General features: G+C 40.5%; 2 protein-coding genes across 3 annotated transcripts in view; both read left to right on the forward strand.

The window, feature by feature from the left end:
• The window catches only part of SLU7 (SLU7 homolog, splicing factor), an 867,785-nt gene that overhangs the window by 453,764 nt on the left and 392,583 nt on the right, over positions 1-21,438 (forward strand). The gene's annotated exons all lie outside the window — the stretch shown is intronic.
• The window catches only part of ATP10B (ATPase phospholipid transporting 10B (putative)), a 364,478-nt gene that overhangs the window by 119,690 nt on the left and 223,350 nt on the right, over positions 1-21,438 (forward strand). The window lies entirely within an intron of this gene.

A 21,438-nucleotide genomic window follows, 5' to 3' on the forward strand; every position in this document is an offset into this window, starting at 1 on the left:
ATTTAGGAATATTTTTAAAACTTTAAATAGGTCAAAAAAGAATAATAGAAACTGAAAATATTTAGCACAAAAAATGAAAATGCTACATATCAAATTGCAAACCATGGTAGAAAAATTAATGCCTGAAATTTCCATATTATGAAAGAAGATTACATTAATAAAAAAACATAGTACAATAGTAGAAAAATAAAAAATTTAAAAAACAAACTAACTAGAGGAAAAAATAAAAGGTCAATAGTTCGTTTTCTAAAAAGACTTACAAACCAAACATACTCCTGACAAAATTAATCATATAAAGAAAATAAGATACTTAGAGGTTAACAAGAGATCCAGAATATTATGTACTACTTTAGGCCAACAATTTTGAAACCTTTAGGTTACCTGATCAATGTATTAAAAACATACAATTTATCACAATTGATTCAAGAAAAAGAAAAGCCAAATGGTTACTAAAGAGCTAAAAAGCCTAATATCCAGTAAGAGATCATAGCCATCAAAGAAAATAGAATGAATAGTTAAAAAAAATCTCTCTCAATCCCAATCCCTTCTGCACATACCAATGCAATTTTTCAGATGGGTTCTATGTTTAAGGAACAGATAATATCACTGTTAAACTGTGCTAGAACAGGAAATAACACTTCCAATTCATATTTAAAATTAACATAATCTTGAAGTCAAAACCAGACAAGCACAGTAGGAGAGAAAAACTGAATTACAGCTAGACAGGTGGAGTAAGTTTCAATGTTCTATAGCACTGTAAGATGACTATTGTTAACAATAATATATAGTTTCAAATAGCTAGAAAGAGGATATTGAATGTTCCCAACACATAGAAATGATAAATGTTTGAGATGATGGATATGCTGATTACCCTGATCTGATCACCATACATTATATGTATTGCAACATCACTATGCACACCAGAAATATGTATAATTATGTGTCAAGTAGAAAAAAATAAGAAAAACTTGGTCATCTATCTTTCTAGTGGCCATAGATGGATAATCTGAAATAAAATGATAATAAATAAAAACTGTCAGTTTAGAGCAGGGATCAGCAAGCTACTACTCCCAGGCCAACTTTGACGAGCAGAGTCTGTTTTTAAATGGCCTACAGGTTAAGAATTGTTCTTATATTTTTAAAGATGTGTTTAGAAGAAGTAAAACAAGCTACAGAGAACAAATGGTGCCTACAAAGCCTAACGTTTTTACTATGTAGCTGTCACAGTAAAAATTAACCCAAGTTACAGAAAAATTTTAAAATTAATCTAATATGCTTGGTGTCCTTGTAAAAATGAGGAATTTGGATACAGAGACAGGAACACACATAGAACACCGTGTAAACATGAAAGCAGATATTAGCGTGATGCTTCCACAGGCCAAGGAATACTAGAGACTGCCAGCAAACTACCAGCAACCAGGGAAGAAGCATGGAACTGATGCTTCCTCACAGCCCCCAGAAGGAACCCATCCTACCATCACCTTGATTTCAGACTTTGAACCTCCAGAACTGAGACAATAGATTTTTAAGTCACTTGCTTTGGGGCACTTTGTTATGCCAGCCCTAGAAAATGAGCATACATTTCCTTAACAATAAGAAATGAGGCAATGTGCTAGAGAACAATGGAGGAACTGCCTAGATAAAATGGTCACAGAAAACCTTCCTGTAAATGGCTGATTTGGGTTGACACTGGAAGGATAAGAAGGATCCAGCCATACCAAGAGTTTGGGGCAGAGCATTCCAGGGAGAGAGAATGATGTGGCCAATACAGTTAAGGTAAGGAAAGGTGTATTTAAAACTGATTAAAGGGAATGATAATTGTGAAGTGGAGGAGAGGTGATGATATAGATTCTTCAGCCTTTTGAAAGATAAATGATTAGCAAAAACAGAAAACACAAGGTCAAATTTGTCCACAAATGTTTTGAAGTCACCAAGGCCATGCTCATGGTATAGGATCCCCTGACAACTCTCAGAGACAACTTGCCATGCTCGAAGTATTGTCCTCATAAGGAATATGGTGCAATCACCATTTTGGGGGATATCAGAATAATAAAATCACAAATTCATTAGAAAGTCTCCAAGTCCCAATCTTTTCTCCAAAGTATTCTTTTTTTCTTATACAAACACAATTTTATTGTCACACCTTAGAAGATTTACAATAATTCAACGCATTCTAATATTCAGTCCATATTTAAACTTCTCCACTTTTCCAAGTGTGTCTTTTACGGATTTTTTGACTGAATAAAGATCCAATCAAGGTGTTCATATTGACTTTGATTATGTTTCTTTAGAACTCTCTCCTATCTGTTTTTTGACAAGGGAGATTATTTTATTCAAGCTATTATAGCAGAGATAGCATTTATTAATGAGAAGCATCTCAAGTAAAAGACCAGGGGACTTGGGGTTTTTTAAAGGCAGGTACAAAGAGGAGTCATATTCACTGAAAATGGTAGAAGTCAGACATATATAGGAACATGTGAGAGCAGGGTAGCCCACTGTAGTTAGTTCTAGAACCTTAGAAACGTAAAGAGATTTCTCTGCTATCTATGCATTTAGGGAATACAGCATTCAGATTAAATTCAACATTATCACATTTAAAAATTGAATTCACCTAAAATTGTATATGTTGTATGATCAAACAGTCCTCTTTTTATCACATGGATATAACAGTGTTCAGTTATCCTAATGCTATTTCTCACTGTGGAGGTCCATCCTTCTCCACTAATTTCTCAATTTTCCATTCTGTTTCATTGGACTGTTTGTTTACCCTTGAGTTAATACCTTGTGTTTAATTATTATAGCTTTATAAAATCTATCATACATGTGCTTGAAAAAAGTATCCAATTGTTGAGTGTTATCAAAGTATTCTTTACAACATCTCTGAGAAGGTATCTTCACTGTCTATTCAAATATTCTCTATGTGCTCGCCATTTCAAAGCACAGTCCATTCTCTTACTCAGCTCTAACTTAAAAAGTCTATCTTGAATGGTAATCTAGGCATGTGGCACAACATTTAAAAGACAAGAAAAATGGTTTACAGTGAAAATTAAGTTTCCCTCCTTCCTTGTGCCTTACCAAATAGTTTTCCTTACCAGAGACAATCACTCTTACCAGCAAAGTTCATGCATTTATAAACATACATGTAAATTTTATTTTTGCCACACAATAGGAGCAACTATAGATACATTTCTGCCCCTTGATTTCTCCCTTGTAATTTTCATACTGGTATCTACAAAACTATTCATTCCTTTTTAACAGGTATATGTATTGTTTTCTTCCGTGTTTCTAATTTGTTGCACTCCCTGGGTCAGGGGAGTGTAATTTGACTGGCAACTCTCTTTACATGGAATCCCTCTGTGATGGTTAATTTTATGTATCAATTTGACTAGACTACTGGATGCCCAGGTATCTGTTAAACATGATTTATGGGTGTGTCTGTGAGAGCGTTTCCAGAAGAGATTAGCGTTTGAACTGGTGGATAGAGTAAAGCAGATGGCTGTCCCCAGTGTGGGTAGGCCTTATACAATCTGTTGAGGACCAAACTAGAACACAAAAGTGGAGGAAGCGGGAACTCACTCTCTCTGCCTGATTCCTTGAGCTAGGCCATGGGTCTCCTGCCCTTGGACTAGGATGTATATTATTGGTTCCCCTGGTTCTGAGGCCTTAGGCCTTGGAACCGCTGGCTTTCCTCCGTCTCCATCTTGCAGATGACAGATTGCAGGACCTCTTGGCCTCCATCATTGTGTGAGCCAATTCCTCATAGTAAATACAAATATGCAAATACCTACATATCTTATTGGTTCTGTTTCTCTGGAGAACCCTGACTAATACCCTCTCCATCCTAAACCTGGAGTCGGTTGCTCACACACACACAGCAGCCAAACACAGACAAGTTAACAAGAGCCTCTGGGGGCATTAGGGGCCACTGCCCACACTGTGTAAATGCTCTTAAGTGCCTCACATTTCACTGTACCTGGGGCCCTGGCAGGCAGGTGGCGAGATCGGTTTCTGGCTCTGGAGAATGTGGGTTAGTCTTGGTGACCCTTCCAGGTGAGTGTGACCTAGTTAGTGTAGTAACCCAGAAATGTCCACGTACGTGTGCCAAACCTGAAATCAACAGCATTCTGGGCAGCTCTGGTTCAACTTCTAAAATAAGCAGACAGCTTAAAACCTCAGTGATGATCTAAATAGTTTCTTTAAGATACACTTAATTCAGATTTAACAAGACAATTAAATTTAACAAGATGTTGTTAAATACCAGTGATTGTTTAATGTGGATATGCTGAGGAGCTGCCATGCAGGAGACACACATTATTATTAATTACTGCTAAATTATTTTAATCATCAGCACTTAAATTTCAACATTTCTTATCAGATTAGGATACTTCATGTGCAGAATCCTAAAAATGATATATAAACAATGATATATAGTCTTTAAAGCTCTTCTTTCTCCAAGAAGGAGAATAAAAGCAAACACGTGTAATATAGAGACATATATAATGTGCCAAGCACTATTCTAAACACGTCACAAATTTAGTTGACCTTTGAATAGCACAGGTTTGAGCTGCACAGATCCACATGCACACAGCTTTTTTTCAGCCAAATACAAATTGAAAATACAGTATTTGAGGGAACCCATGTATCTGGAAGGCCTTTTTTTGGTACATGTAATTTCTGCAATGCTGACTGCAGGACTTTAGTATGCATGGATTTTGGTGGTGGGGGGTTACTGAAACCAATCTCTTGCATATATGGATGGAGAGCTGTAATCCAATTAGCCTTCACAATAACATCATGAGGTACTACTGTTTTCATTTCTATTTTATTTATAACGAAAACTGAGTCATAAGATGCACGCATATCCCAAGGTCCAACAGCTATGAAGTAATGGAACCAAGATTTGAACTCAAACTGACTGAATCTGGAGTCCACAGTCCCCACTGCTGATCATACTCTCTGCAAAATGATTACAAATTTGCAAACGTAGTTTTCAAACTCCGGTCTAGTTTGATACTAAAGGGACATGAGACTTTGGATCCATATGAACTTGGGTTAGAATCCTAATCTACCAGCTATATGACTATGGACTCCTAAGTCTGTTTTCTCATCTGGAAAAATGTCAGTACTCATCCATTCTCACATGCAAGGTAATGCATGTCAAGATCCTAGCACAGGGGCTGACACATAGTATGAACTCAAATTCATTTATTAGATATTGATAGAGCACCCTCCATATTCCACCCCAGGAGTACACACTGAGGAACGAATGATGAGCAAAACAGTACAACATAGTTCATGTATTTATCAAATACACACACATGAGTATACAATTGAGACCGGACAACTGCTAAGAAGGAGAGGTGCATACTACGATAAGACTGCAAAAAGAGGACTTTGACAAAGACGAAAAATGTTCCCTAAGGAAGTGATGACTACACAACACATAACCCTCATCCCTTATAGAAGTAGTTATTTGGCCAAACAGATCTGCTTATCTCTATGCATGGGTGCAAGGGTAGGACATTTGACTTAGTTTTGTTTTTGTTTTGTATTTTTGCACTGAATCTGTGCTTTTGAACACAGGAGGACATCAGGGCACAGTAACTCCAGTTCCAGTCAGCAACTGAAGTCAGAAATTTGATTTCCGCCTCCCCATGAATCCTACAGGGGCAATGCTGGAAAAAAAAAAAAAAAAAAAAAAAAAAAACCTCTGTTGACCTCCTCCAGCATAGTCTCTGACATCTAAGAGGCACTCAATAAATATTAGTTAAATAAATAACAAATATAAATCATGGGGAAAAGATTCTGAGATTGCATAGCAGCTCACATTATCCAGAGTTCTTTCTCAGTATTATTTGGGTAGAGTTCAGTGGTTGGATCACCAATTTTAAATTTTTTCTACCATGTACAAGCTATGTGACCTTGAACAAGTAACCTCTTTTTATTTATATTTTTGAGATGGAGTCTTGCTGTGTTGCCCAGGCTGGAACGCAGTGGTATGATCTTGGCTTACTGCAACCTCCGCCTCCCGGGTTTCAACGATTCTCCTGCCTCAGGCTCCCAAGTAGCTAGGATTACAGGCGCACACCACCAAGCCTGGCTAATTTTTGTATTTTTAGTAGAGACAGGGTTTCACCATGTTGGCCAAGCTGGTCTTGAACTCCTGACCTCGTGATCCACCCTCCTCGCCTCCCAAAGTGCTGGGATTACAGGCATGAGCCACCGTGCCCGGCCCAAGTAGCCTCTTTCTATGCCTCAGTTGATGCCTCTGAAAAATGAGTTACAATGAGTCTTAAATAAATAATGTATAAAGCATTTAGCACAGTTCCTGGTATATGATAATCTTCATGGCAGTGTTAACTGGGATATAGTGGTCAACAGTAGTGATGGTGTGGTTGCTTAATCCATATAGCACAATGTAAACAGTTGATCATAACATCCTCCTTCAACATAAAGGAAAAAACTGAGGTTTGGAGATCTAAAGTTATATGGCAAGTCAAGCCCAGGTCAGCTGCTTCCAAACCCACCATGCCAAGTGAGCCAACAGAAGCCTTTTGAACGGGAGCATGCCATGGAGAAAGCACATGAGAGCGAAAGTCTGCCCAGGGAGTGTGTGTAGGAGAGTGAGGTCAGCTGGAAGTAACTCCTTCCTTCTGAGCAAGCAGCTGACAACCTTATGTTGTCCCCCAGTTATCTCCCCTCCTGCCTTTTTCTGGAATGGGGATGGGGGATGCAGAATCGTGAAACTGAAGAGAAACTGATTCCTACCCCTTGAGCTCAGCAAAAGAAAGATGAGAAGAAGCCAGACAAAAGCATCCCCACACACACTCTGAATCCTGACACAGCAGCAGTTGCAAGTCTGAAACTAAGCTGCCCCCTAATGTACAGTCTCCACATTCAGGAGGCTGAAGCCATTAGCAACTAACTTTAAGCTGGAAGAAAGGGAAAAGAACTCAAGTGCTTTAAGCAGTATCAGGCTCTCCATGTGAACTTAGCAGTGTCCCTTGCCATGTGTTTTGAACTTGTCTAAGTCAGGATTTCCCCCACCTCAGTCCTACTGATGTTTTGTTGGGGAGATGATGGCTGGGAAATGTTCTGTGCATTCACCATAGATGTTTAACAATAGCGCAGGCATTGTCCCATCTACGTATCGGTAGACTTCCCCAGGTGCAATAACCAAAAATATCTCTAGACATTGCCAAATGTCCTCTGGGGGACAAAATTGCTTCCAGTTGAGAACCACTGATATAGGTTGGCTTGAAAGCAGGAAATGGTTGTAAGTTAGGCATGTTCTTGATTTTTTCCTCAGGTAATGTCAGCCTACAAATTCTTCACAAATTGGGACACATCAGGAACCCCTTAGCCCATCCCCTTGACTACTGCGGAAGAAGGCAGTCATGAGGTGGTCATCGTCCTCAGCTTATATTAGGCTTTTATGACCCATCTATATTTTTAGGAAATTGTTTCTCAGCACCTAATGTGAACTGGTATGAACCATTTCCAGAGAGGCAATCTGAAGGGAAAAGTTGTTGCATAAATCCCTTCCACGTCTCAACCAACACCTCTACAAACACAGCTGGAAGCCTGTAGCAGATCAACGGGAACTCTACCATTCTGGCAAATGTTCATCTTGACCATCATATTGGCTGCCTGCATCCAATAAATATTTCTTGGACGACCTTCTTTGCTAGGCATTATGCTAGATGAGGTGGGAGATGCTAAGATGAAGAAGGCATTGTTCCCACCTCCAAAGCTTCCCAGTCTCTTTGGAAGAACCATGTGGGAAGGATCATGTAAATATCTTCTAACTAAGCTCAAGGCCTGAACTTGGAATCCAGGTTTCGATTCTGTCTCATTAACTGATGAACTTTGGCTTGGCCTGTATATTGCTAGAGGTCCGGGTGAGTGGTTGAGCTCTTCCTAGACATTGATTTGAGTTAGAACTCCTGTCGTCTTTACCTGGATACCTGATTTGGGGGAGTACAGGTTCAGAAGAACAAAGCAGTCATGCATTTAATACATTTTTATTAAGCATTGCTATGTTCAAGACTGTGCTACTCTGGATATAGGAATGATAAAGCATATTCAATCCATTCCCTCGTGGAGTTTGCCATCTAATGGGAAAGACAGACATTAGATCGAATTTGCACAAAATAAATATGTGATTGCCATTTTGTAATAAGAGCTGCAAAGGAAAAATCAGACATTTCCCAGTCACTCAGCCTGGCTGTAGTCTGAGGCTGAAGGTGATGGGTGATACAAGGAGAGGCTAATGGAGCTGTTTACCTGGAGGACTTCGTGAGAGAGGAGCATAAGTAGAGCCACTGCAGGATGAATGAGACAGAGGGAACAATGAGTTGCAGAGAGGGACAGTATCTGCAGTATTTCTATAAAGTAGCATCATTTTAGCCCCAGTAGGGTTTGCGTCTTTGGAAGCTTCCTGGACAGAGAATCAGTGTTCGCAGAGGACCCTGGCAGCTGGAGTGTTGGGTGAATACATCGTTAGTGGATTCCTGGGCCACAGATATCAAGGAGGAGACCAGAGTTGCATCAGTGCATGGGAAACTCCCCCAAGAGCTCCTGAAAATAACTCTAGGAGATTCTGAGGGCTAACCAGGATTCTACAGCATGTAAAAGGGACCAAGAGCCGGCAAACTCGGCGTTACAAACCTATTTGATAAGAAGCAATGGAAAGACCTGGGTGGAAGGGCCCTGTAGGGCTCCAGATGAAAGGGAAATTTCAAAGCTTCCCAGAAGAGTAGGCCTATACCTCAGCCTTGAAGTATGGATGTTTTAAATGTGTTTCTTAAGCTGATGTCATTCTTCCCAAATCACAGCTAGAAAATAGTTTCTGCTCAGATTCAGCAAACACTGAAAGGCAAAGAAAAATGGCCTATCTTTGTGGAATCCAGTGAAGAAAGAAACCAATTATATTAGGAGCCAAATCCCATATAAGTGGAGAATATTAAACAAGATCCAAGATTCTCCCCTGGCAAGAATATACTGCCTATAATTTATCAATCTACAAATATTTATTCAGCATACACTTTGTACAAAACACTGTAGTTAGAACTCCAGATTATAACCCTAACAATGGCTAACATTAATGGATCAAATTCCACCTATACCACACTTTAGCTGTATAACAAAGGACAAGTTTCTGACTTCTCTGCTTTTCAACGGTCACATTTGTAAACTCTTTGCACTTAGTAAATGCTATAGTAATTGTTACTATTATCATCGTTATAATTGTTGTAGTCATCATTATAAGCCAGACTGTATTACAGGATTTCATTTAATTCTATTAAGATTGACATTTTTATTATTTCCATTTTATAGATGAGAAACTGAGGCTTAGAGAGATTAAGCAACTAATCAAAGTAATTTAGCTACTAAGTTGCAGAACCAGGATTTAAACCGAGGTGCTGGACTCCAAGTTCATACTTTACTACCCTGAAATGACAGAATTATATGAAATAATGTATATGAAGTATGAGCCAAGATTATGACACTCAATAAATGACAGTTACTGTCATTTTCACCATTATCAATGGTGCCCATTTTTCCTTCTTAAATGATATGAAGCGTATGCAGCATTTAGTTCAGTAACTGGCACTGAGTGCTCTAACTCAAAATTCCTTGTTACAACTGGTAAAGACTGGGGTTCAGATTCCCAGTCAGGAAACTTCATCTTGAATGGGTGAGAACTATGAGTGAATCCATCAGTTTTAAGGAATAAAGAAAATTATTTTCTCCAGAACTCTACTAAGCTTGGAAGTCTAAATGCTGTCAGGCTGCAGAAAGCTGTGCACTCCAGAACCTTCTAGCTTCTACCCTATTTCCCCATTTGGCCATTCTTCCTCCTAAGTTACCTGTTTTTCCCCAAGTGTCAGGTGCTAGCATTCGTGAGTGGCTGAATTCAGACTGTAATTGTGCATCTGAATCCAGTCATCCATTGATTTTTAGGTTCATACTGGAAGTGGTGTTGAGAATTAGAAGAAACATGCTCTCTCTCCCTCAAATAAGCACATTTCATACCAACGTCAGCAAAGCAAACATCAGCATTAATTAACAGTGACTTTGAACTGTGTAATGTTTTCCATTAGATCTGAAGGGGGCTAGAGGGAGTAGGACAAGGGACAACACATGGCCTCACCAGGTATCTGGGGAAAAGGGAACTAAATTTATAATGCAGAAGTAGACTGCTGCTTGTTTAAAAATAGAAGGGACATGTTTTGAAACCTCAAGTGGTTGGTGGTGGAGATGGTTAAATCAGATGACTAATCTCCCAGTGTGCCACGTTGTCCCTGCTCAGAGGGCAGTTCCATGGTGGAGGACACTGCAAATGGCATAGGCATCTTAGCCTTGGAAAGATGTGGGGAAGTGTTCTGAGCCCAAGGACTACTTTTTACTCATTTAAGACACCATTTTTTTCCTTTTTTTTTTTTTTTTTTTTTTTTTGAGATAGAGTCTCGCTCTGCAGCCTAGGCTGGAGTGCAGTGGTGCGATCTCGGCTCACTGCAAGCTCCGCCTCCCAGGTTCATGCCATTCTCCTGCCTCAGCCTCCCGAGTAGCTGGGACTACAGGTGCCTGCCACCACGCCCTGCTAATTTTTTTTTTTTTTGTATTTTTAGTAGAGATGGGGTTTCACTGTGTCAGCCAGGATGGTCTTGATCTCCTGACCTCGTGATCCGCCCACCTCAGCCTCCCAAAGTGCTGGGATTACAGGCGTGAGCCACTGCACCCGGCGAGACACTTGCCTGAAAAACAAACAAAATCAGCTTTTGTTAGTGCCTGTCACCCTTTGATGGATTTCCATTTCACTAACAATGAAATAAGTCTTTTCATGGCCGGGCATGGTGGCTTAGGCCTGTAATCCCAGCACTTTGGGAGGCCATGGGAGGTGGATCACCTGAGGTCAGGAGTTCAAGACCAGCCTGGCTAACATGGTGAAACCCCATCTCGAATAAAAGTACAAAAATTAGCTGGTCATGGTAGCATATCCCTGTAATCACAGCTACTTGGGAGGCTGAGGCACAAGAATTGCTTGAACCCAGGAGACAGAGGTTGCAGTGAGCTGAGATTATGTCATTGCACTCCAGCCTGGGCAACAGAGTGAGATTTTGCCCCCCCAAAAAAAAAAGTCTTTTCCTTGCCCCATGTATTAGTTTCCTAGGCTGTCATGACACAGCACCACATTTTGTGACTTTAAGCAACAGAAATGTATTTGCTCACAGTTCTGGAGGTTAGAGGTCTGAAATCAAAAAGTCAGCTGGGCCATTCTCTCTCTGAGGGTATAAGGGAGGAGCTTTTCTTGCTGCTGCTTAGCTTCTGGTGATGGCCGGCAACCCTCGGTGTTCCTTAGCTTGTAGACTTGTAACTCCACCCTCTGCCTCTGCCTTCATGGGGCCTTCTTCCCTGTCTGTCTCTGTCTCTGCATCTCTGGTTTTTAGAGTTGGTGTGGTGAAGTCACTAAATGTGGTGACAGTAAAGCCTGACCTCAATGTGGGGTCTGAACTCAGGGGGCAGAATGACCCCTGCCATATAAATTACCACAAACTCGTTGGCTAAAACAACAGAAATGCATTATCTTACACTTCTGCTGACCAGAAGTCTAAAATCTCACAGAGCCATGCTTCCTCTGGGGGATCTAAGAGAGAATCCATTATTTGACTCTTCCAGCTTCTGGTGGCTGCTGGCATTCCTTGACTTGTGGCCACATCACATCAGTCTCTGTTTCTGTGGTTGCATCGCCTTTTACTGTGTCTCAAATATCCCTCTGCCTTTCTCTTATAAGGACACTTGTCATTGGAATTAGGACTCACCTGAATAGGATGATCCTCTCATCTCAAAAGCCTTAAGTTAATCACATCTGCAAAGACCCTTCTCCCAAATTAAAAAAAAATTCATAGGTTCCAAAGACTGGCATGTTGACATATCTCTTTAGGGGGCACTATTCTTCCCCCCTATTCATTATGACTATCCTGGAGCTCAGAGATGAGTGAATTGCTGCAAGTCTCTGTGCTAGAAAACAAAGGAGCCAGGTAAAGAAACGTTAGGACAGAGAAAGGAAATGACTTACCCAGGAGAGTACAGTAGACACCAATCTGAGTCAAGGCTTCTCTCTACTCCAGTCTTCAATGGTTTTACCCAAATGCATGGTAATGTGGGAATTTCCTATAATGTTGGGAAGATATTTTTGTCTAGGTAGCTGTGAAACTTTAAGAAAGATATTTTGCAATTGAGATATCCTGTTTGAGACTCAGCTCAAGATATTCTTTTTCTTTTGAATAAGGATTTTTTTTGAAAAGATGGTTTGTAAGAAGATAAACGAAATAGCTTAACATGGACCTCCATCCTTACAGTCAGTGAGAAGCATTCATCTTTTTATACATTCATTCACTCATTCATTCAACAAATATTGAGGGCTCTCTGCCAGGCAATGTGCATAGTGCTGGGGAGATAATGAGACAAAAGCATTTCTTGCATTGGTGGAATATAATACAATATGGAGGAAACAGACAATAACAGTAACAGTAAAAAAAAAAAAAAAGTGCTATTTTGAAATTTGGAAATAGTATGAATGAAATAAACATTGTGCTATGAGAGAGTATATTGGCAATGATGCTACTTTAAGTAGAGGAATAAGAGAAGGTCTGTGAAATTTAGATGAGACTTGAAGGAATCCGTTAGGCAAAGAGGCTGGAGAAGGCATTCCATTCCAAACACAATGCCTTAAGAGGCCAAGGAGTTTGATGTTTTTGGAATAGTCAGAAGACCCATGTAGCCAGAACTTACAACTGGGTGGGGAAAGCGAGGCTTCCTCTGTTGCAAAAAGGCCTCCTCCATGTGGCAAAAGGTACAACCACAGTTTACTCCAGGATTATCTCATCCCAGCCCAGTGATGACAAATCAAAGAACTTCTATCTTTTCCTGTTTTCTAAATTCTAAATCCCAGAAAAGACTTTGATTGACTTTGGTTTAAGTCAAGTGACTTCACTTGAAACAATCACTGTGGCCAGAGGAATGCAGTATTAAGAAAAGCCAGACCTGGATCGTCTACCTTCCTCTGTGGTCAGCAGCCCCATCAGAATCACAGGATTGGAGCGGCAGGAAATCAGTTGCCCAGAGGAAGGAGGGGGATGCAGGACAGACAAGGCAGTAGACATTCACCATCCTGCTCAAAATGCAGCAATTCATTAACTGCTCCCCTGATACTTAGAAGCGGGGATATTGTCTGTCTAATTCATTACTGTGTTCCTCGTGCTGAGGACAGTTCCTAGCACATATTAGCTCCTCAAAAACTGTCAATTACATGTATGGGATAAATTAAAAGAATGACATTTTATTACCATAAAAAATTACAGTCACATGTCAATGACAGGGAAACATTCTGAGAAATGTGTTTTTAGACAATTTATCCTTGTACTAATATCATAGAGTGTCCTTACACAAACCTAGGTGGTATAGCTTACTACACACCTAGGCTATATAGTACAGCCTAGTGCTCCTAGTCTACAAGCCTGCACAGCATGTTCCTCTATTGAATACTGTAGGTAATTGTAAGACAATGGTATTCATGTATCTAAATACAGAAAAATACAGTAAAAAGTTAGTATGAAAAAAAATTTTAATGGTATACTTGCATTAGGGTACTTACCCTGAATGGAGCTTACAAAACTGGAAATCGCTCTGGGTGAGTCGGTGAGTGAGTGGTGACTGAATGTGAAGGCCTAGAACATCTGTGTACTACCGTTGACTTTATAAATACCATACACTTAGGCTACACTAAATTTATAACAAAGTACTTGCAATATGATGTTGTGACAGCCATGACGTTGGCACTAGGTGACAGGAAGTTTTCACTCCATTGTAACCTTACAGGACTACCATTGCATACATGATCCATTGTTGATCAAGATGTTATGTAGCGTATGACTGTATTGACAGTATAAATACTTCTGAATGACTGTTGGTCTACAGAGTGGAAATACTAGTACTTAAGCTGTATAACTTGCCAGGCTTCTCTGATAATTGTGCTATTAGATTGTAAAAGGCTTTGGAATGTATTAAAATAAAACTACATACAGATACAAGGCATTTTGTTGTTAATAGTCAGCTAGGAAATGAATGTTCAGCAGAATTGTCAAAATAGGCTCCTAAAGGGTATGGCAGAAAAATAAAATGAAACTTTGAAGACAAAGTTTCAAATGGCAAAAAATACTTAGGCAGCAAAAAGACAATTTTCTAAAATGATTGGTTTGAGAAGAATGAATCAGCAATAAATGTTGGTGCAAAACATTATTTAAGAAGTCTGAACATACTCCTGATTAAAAATATTTTCAAGAGTGACTCCAGCAGAAATAATAAAATGCTAGGCACAAATCTGTTTCCTTAGCCATCCTGGCTAAGCAGGATGCAAGAGGCTGAACCACACCTCCATCAAGTGCTCTGAACTGCTTTGAGAGCATGGCATGTGTGTGTTCAGTTGTGTGTTTTAGGTCATGTCATTTTAGGGTTAGTGCCACCCTCCTAGAAAACGACACGTAGAAAGGAAGCCAGATTCGACCCACAGGCCATGAGTGACCAATTACATTGATCATGTGGATGAATTAAGACACAGGTAAACCATTACCCCGAAGACCAAGTAAGCAGCTTAGAAGAGAGAGTGTGTGTATCCTCACATCCAAAGGTGGGTAGGAAATCTAGGGCAAGTAGACAGCTGCAGATAGTCCTGAGTCACAAGCTGACTGGTTGGCTCTGCCATCCTTGGCACGTGGCTTCCATCTCTGGGTCCAAGGTGACTGCTGTACTGTTTTCAGCCAACAGGAAAGAAGTGGGGGAAAGAGTCCTGGCAAGTAGAATTGTCTTCAGAGAGGTGACTCAGAACCTGCAAATACCATGCCTGTTCATATTCCAGTGGCCCTAACATAGTCACATGCTTCCACGTAACCACAAAGGAGATTTGACTCTGAAGTCTCTAGCTGCATAACCAACGTACCCAGATAACACTTAGTTCCAGGAAGGGGGTTTATTTCTAAAATAAAAGGGACACTATGGATGCTGGGGGGCAAGATCACATTCTCTGATATGTCATGCATATATTGAGTTCATGCTGTGTTTGAGGCATTGTGGGAAATGCAACTGTGATTAATAGGATGGCCTGCATTCCAGAAGGCAGTAGCAATGCCCACATAAAATGCAGTGTGACAAGGGGTACATATAACCCAGTTTATGAAAGTTTAGGGAAGCGGGGATTTATTTCCTCTGAGTAGAATTTAGGATAACTTATTGGAGGAGGTAAGATTTGAAATGGGCCCTTAACACTGGATAGGACTAAGGTAGACTGGAAATTGGAGTTAGGAGAATGGACTGTAAAGAGGGAGAGAAGGGCCTTTGATTGGTGGGAAGGGAAAAGCTTGCATCCTAGCTACAGTCATTTTAATAGCTGTGGCCCTTTGAGAACCATCCAGTAATCCCACAAAAATGACCACACAAAGGCTGATATTGTCAGTTTTCTCTCCAAGTCCATTCTCTCTTATTTCCTTAGTGATAAGAATCCTAACTTTTCGTTGAGTGTATTATCCTCCTTAGCCTTCTATAGAGCTATATGTGATCCCGTGACCAAGTTTTGGCCAATGAGGTAGAAGTGCAAGTATCGTAAACAGCTACTGAGATGTATTCTTAATGCAACAGCTTCCTTTGCACTTTCTTCGTCCTGCTGCCTGTAATTGAGGTGTGATGGCTAGAGCTCTGATAGCCACTTTGGATCAGAAGAATAAGCACTAACCCTGGAAGTGACAGCAGAAAGTCAGAATCGTCCTTCTTTCCTAATGACACCATAGAACCACCATAGTGGAAGGCCCTGGACTGCCTATCTCCAGACTTGTTTGAAGCAAAAAAAACAAGACTTTAGGTGTTTAAGTCACTGTCATTTTGGATTTTATGCCATGTTTAATGACAGCAATTCCTACTGAGCACAGGCAGGTTTCAAGCTGCACTTGCTCCTAGATCACACTTACCAATGGATAGAGGTTCAACCAACGGTCAGCATATTCATTTCCTATTGCTACCCTAACATATTACCACAAATGTAGAAGCTCAAAACAACACAGCTTTATGTATCTTACAGTTCTGTAAGTCAAAAGTCCAGCATGGGTCCCACTAGACTAAAATCAAGATATTGGCAAAGTTGTGCTCTCTTTTAGAAGTGCTAGGGGAAAATTTGTATTCTTTCTTATTTAGGTTGTTGGCTGAATTTTGTTCCTTGCAGTTGTAGGACTGCAGTCCTATATTTCCTTGCTTGCTTTCACCTGAGTTCTATTCCCAGCTTTTGGATGCTGCGCAGATTCCTTGGCTCATGACCTCCTTCCTCCATCTTCAAACCAGCAACAGTGGGTCCAGTCTCTCTCTCACTTTAGATCTCTCCTACTGCTACTTCCATCATCGTGTAATGCATCAGCCCTTCTGCCTGCCTCTTTCACCTTTAAGGACTCATGTGATTACAGTGGGCCAACCCCGATGATCCAGCATCATCTCCGAATCTTAAGTCCTGTAACCTTAATTCCACTTGCAAAGTTCCCTTTGCCATGTGATGGAACATATTCCCCAGGTCTGGGGATTAAGGAATGGGCATCTTCAGGGAGCCATTATTCTGTCAGAGAATACAAGGTTCCTTAGGCAACCTCATCCTTCTGTCAACTTATGATCTTGTTTCAACTGTCCTCCTCATTCACAGGTGCAATAATTAAAAGGGTAGTTTCCCCTTGATGCTTACATATAGCCCTGACAGTCAGAACTCCTGCCCAGTTCTAATTCTCAGGAATAAGGCAGTGTCTTTGAGTGATTCCTCATTTATCTTGGGAGTTATGCACCAACTCATAAAAGACACCTAATAGATGTTTCAGGGGCTATGTTTAAGGCAGAATTTGGTGACTTCTGGGAGTGCTTTTCTCAGGTAGATGTGAACTGGGGACCAGGGTTAAGACTAGAGTTTCTCTCTAACTTTCCTCAAAGCCAGACCTAAAATAGTCTAAGCAACACTGAAAAAGTACTTAGATTTGTTGAGTGGGTTGCAAACAGCAACTTCTTTACAGATTTTTTTCAAGTTGCAATTGAGGATAAGATTGGAAAATAGGTGTATCATACCCAAGGCAGTAATTTCAGAAAGAAGAGAAAAGAGAAAACAAATGTCCCTTAAAGAAAATAAGGCAACCGGGTAACATCTAAATTATCTGGATGGAACTAGGCAAAGGTCAGCCAATGAGTAGTCTTCTGGGGGATCAACTTGGAGATTAACTCTGGCCTCATTATACTTTCTCCTTTGTGCACTTTGGAGGAGGGAAGCACTTCAGTGTGAGGTCCCTGGGAAGGAAGCTCCAAGAGGACAAGGGATTTGCCTATTTTGTTTTCTTTATACCCAACCTCCAGAGTACTCAGCGAACATATACAGTATTTGCATGAATAAATGAATACATTGTTGATTGACTGACTGCTTGATTGGTTGACAGGTACCTAAGTCCTTCTTTGGTTCCCCATCCCCAACCCCCTGCTGGGCTATATTGCCTAGAAGTTAAACTTTGTGCTTAAAATCAGACATGAACCCAGGTCTCACCTCCACTATCTATTCTGTCAATGTGTTCCCTGTTCCTTAAGTCTGTTTCCTATCTGTAGTCTGTAGCCAATGATTATGCTTGGCATCATGAAATTTCATTAAGATAATAGATGCAAATGCTTAGCACAGTGCCTAGCAGTACAGTCACGTGCCACAAAATGACATTTCAGTCAACACACCACATACACAATAGTGGTCCCATAAGATTATACTACCATATTTTTACTGTACCTTTTCTATGTTTAGATACACAAATACTTACTGTTTTGTTACAATGGCCTACAGTATTTAGTAAAGTAACATGCCGTACAGGTTTGTAGCCTAGTAACAGTAGGTTAGACTATATAGCCTAGGTGTAGAGTAGGCTTTACCATCTGGGTTAGTGTAAGTGCACTTTATGGTGTTTACACAATAAAAAAATCACCTAATGATGCATTTCTGTTATTAAATGTGGCATGGCTGTACTCAAATTTGTTAGCACTTAATGTTAGTTCAAACCCGCTTCTACTGCTAAAGGGGTCTCCCGGTGATGGTCAAACTGAATTCCCAGCCTACATACCTCTACTTGAATCAATTAGCCTGTCTCGCCAGCATGTCATGCACATGTACATGTGTGCATGTACACGAGGGTGTGTGCACTCATGCATGCATGCACATAAATATCAACGGGCCAAAGTAAATGTAAATGCTATCTTCTCCATGAGGCCAACTATTGAGGCTCTAGTCAGAATTCATCTCTTCACTTTAGAATTCTTGAATGTTGATTAAGTCATCTTTGTATGTGTCACATACTGATGCCTAGCACAGTGTCTGGCATAATATAGAAACCTGTTTCTATATTCATCTGCTCATTCATTTTGGATGAATGAATGGATGGATGGATGGATGGATGGATGGAAAGTTAACTTACTTATGTTCTCTGGCAGCTCCACAGGGATTTATTTATTTTTATGCCCACAACTGGTCAGCACAGGGCCTTACCCACTGTAGCTATTCACTAAATAGTGGTTGGATGGTGATAAAGGAGAAGAAAAATTAGAAAATCAAGACCAATCCCCACCTGGAATCATTCTCCTTTCAGGGCATCCTATTGAAAGGAGTTATTGAGAAGAGAGGCAGGGAGTTGACAGCCACCCTCTGGACTCTCTCCCAGGGCCTTTTTAGAATAGGAAAGTTAATTATGGAACCAGATTAACAGTTTCTTTTTTGATACAGCCAAAGTAAAACCAGCAGGATGCAATTTAGCTCTTCCCCACTTTCCAGATAGCAGCAAATTTTCATACAAAACAAAGAGACACTTGAATTGCAAATTACTTAGAGAATCAGCTAGCAACCCCAACGGAAGAATATTTCTACTTTCAAAACCCACTGTTGCCTTTTTAGGTTTAACCATGTAGTGGGACCTTCATAAAGACCTAGGCGTCTTGCTGTTCCAACTCTTGGCCAAGTAGGGAGGAGGAGCAATTCATTAAGGTTTACTGGAATGTCCCAGGGTGAGCTTTTTGCTCAGAACATTTTCCTCTTCTCCAGACTGTCTGTCTCTAACCCTCAGAGCACCAGCCTCCACTCACACAATGAGGGCTAAAGGGTTTCTAGAGGTCATCTCACTGGAGACTAGGAAGAGCAAATGCCTATAATGGCAGGGGCAATGTAACAAATAAAACAGGTGGTGAAGGTGAATGTATTACCTCTAGGAAGTTGATGAGGACTGGAGCAAAACTTTACCCCATCTAACCATCACTGGACCATTGTTGATTGTTGCTAGACAGTTCCAAGAAGTCTGTAATCTGGATTGTTAATTGAAACATTCTTTTTAGCTGTTGGCATCTAATTAATAAGGGGGAATAATACCATCTATTAGCTGGATATGGCCTGTGGGGCCGCCAATTTATAGCTTCTGATCTAGCATACCTGGCTTCCTTATTTGATAGGGAAACCGAAGTCAAGAGACAGAAATAATGTATAAAAGATCATAGAGTATCCCAATCTTCTGACACCTCCTCCAGTGCCTAGCTGATTCCACCATACAGCCTCCCCAAATTCCTGCCCCCCACACAGGACACAGGGAAGTTTTATTTTCACAAGAGCATTTATTAACTTCTTTTTCTGATTTAAATAGATAATTCCTACTTTCTACAGAGAACTTGGAAGATTTAACAAGGATAAGAGAAAATTAAAAAGTCACACAGTGGTGCCATTTTATTTATGGAGGGACTGGAAGCTGAGGTGGAAACCTGGCTGGACCCAGGCTGCTTCCAGACACGGCCACTGGAGGGCAAGGTGGCATCTCAGTTAACTTAGCCAACAATAACAGGTTGTAGGAAGGTTGGGGCAAGGGTTGAAAACACAGCCAGGTATGTGGCAGAAATGAGTAAAGGAGGACAGATGAGGAAATAAGGTGAATGAAGTAAATGTGCCCTGCCTGAACCCTGTAGACACCACTCAGATTCAGCTGGTGTCATTGCGTGGGAATGCAAATAATGTTGACAGCTTTTTGGAATTTTTTTAATGTGAAGCTGAAATCTAACCTTAAGTAAAAATTTTCAATGTGTGAATGTAGTCCAAATAACGTGTGTGTGTGTGTGTGTGTGTGTGTGTGTGTCAAAACCCATCAAGGAGCAGGATTTGGGCTATGGACTTTCTCTTTGTGACCTCTGTTTAGTGACTCACTGAGAATGAACTGGGCCCTTGGCAGGTCAGTCAGCTGGGTGGAGAGTTTGTTTGTGATTAGTCACAGGCCACCAGAGAGCTGGCATGCAGATGACCAAAATCAGGACAAGACTGAGGAGGCCGAGGCTGTCCATTGACTTAGCTCAGATGTCCCCTGGAGAGTGAGGGTTTCAACAAGAACCAAGTTGCATCTTGGACAGACCCTATAGGGAGATCTTCTGCCCAAATCTAAAGTACCTACCGTGGCCTTTTGTAGAGTATGTGTGCGTGCATATGCGTGTGAATAATCTTTACCTTGCTAAAATAATATAGGTTATCTCACTTGGTAGCCTTGTGGAAGAAAACTTCATTGTCTCCAAAGCGGAAATGTTAAAAGTCAGTAAAGTTAGCAATGAGTGTGTCAACTCTTTCCATGTTACTGTAATGAATTACTGAATGAGTCAGGCAGTAGAATGGAATGGAAGGAGCCCTTGAATAGGAGTCTTGAATTTTCCCACCCTGACCTCTCTCTGAGCTTCTATTTCATACTCTATGAAGTGAAAATGATCGTACCTGCCCTGTTTTCTATATTAGTGAGGATTTTTTTTTAATAAGAAAAACAGAAAACCCAATGGCTTAAGAGAAAAACAAAAACTAGCCTCAGCAGAGAAGGGTATGTGTTGGTTCACACAACTGAAAAATTCAATCATAGTTAAATCTGGGGGTCCAAATAACATCAAAGCTAGGTATCTCTCGCTCAAAACTGCAGTGTTGATTTCCCATGTTGGCTTCCAGCAGCTCTAGGTCTCCATCATTGCAAGTACAGTAGAAAGAGACCTTCTACTACAATTTCAACACAAGTTTCAGAATTGACTTTCATTGGCCTGAAATCCCATGCCCATTCTGAAACCAGTCAATGTGACAAAAAAGATGAAATGCACTGAGGGGCTGGACCGGCACACATTTCATGGAACAATTAAGCATTTAGCTGAGGATCTATGGGAACATAATTTGCATTCTGCATGGTGGAAGATAAAGTAGCAGACCTGATTCCCTGGTAGGAATAAAATGTTTCTACTGAGACAGCTCCCTGGGAATCTATTCAACTTGCTCTATAAAGTGTGTCTAAAGCTAAAGCCATCCAGTTAAAGAGAAAAGGGCAAAATAATTGATTA

This window comes from Macaca thibetana, chromosome 6 (assembly GCF_024542745.1).
Source record: "Macaca thibetana thibetana isolate TM-01 chromosome 6, ASM2454274v1, whole genome shotgun sequence".
Lineage (NCBI taxonomy): Eukaryota > Metazoa > Chordata > Mammalia > Primates > Cercopithecidae > Macaca > Macaca thibetana.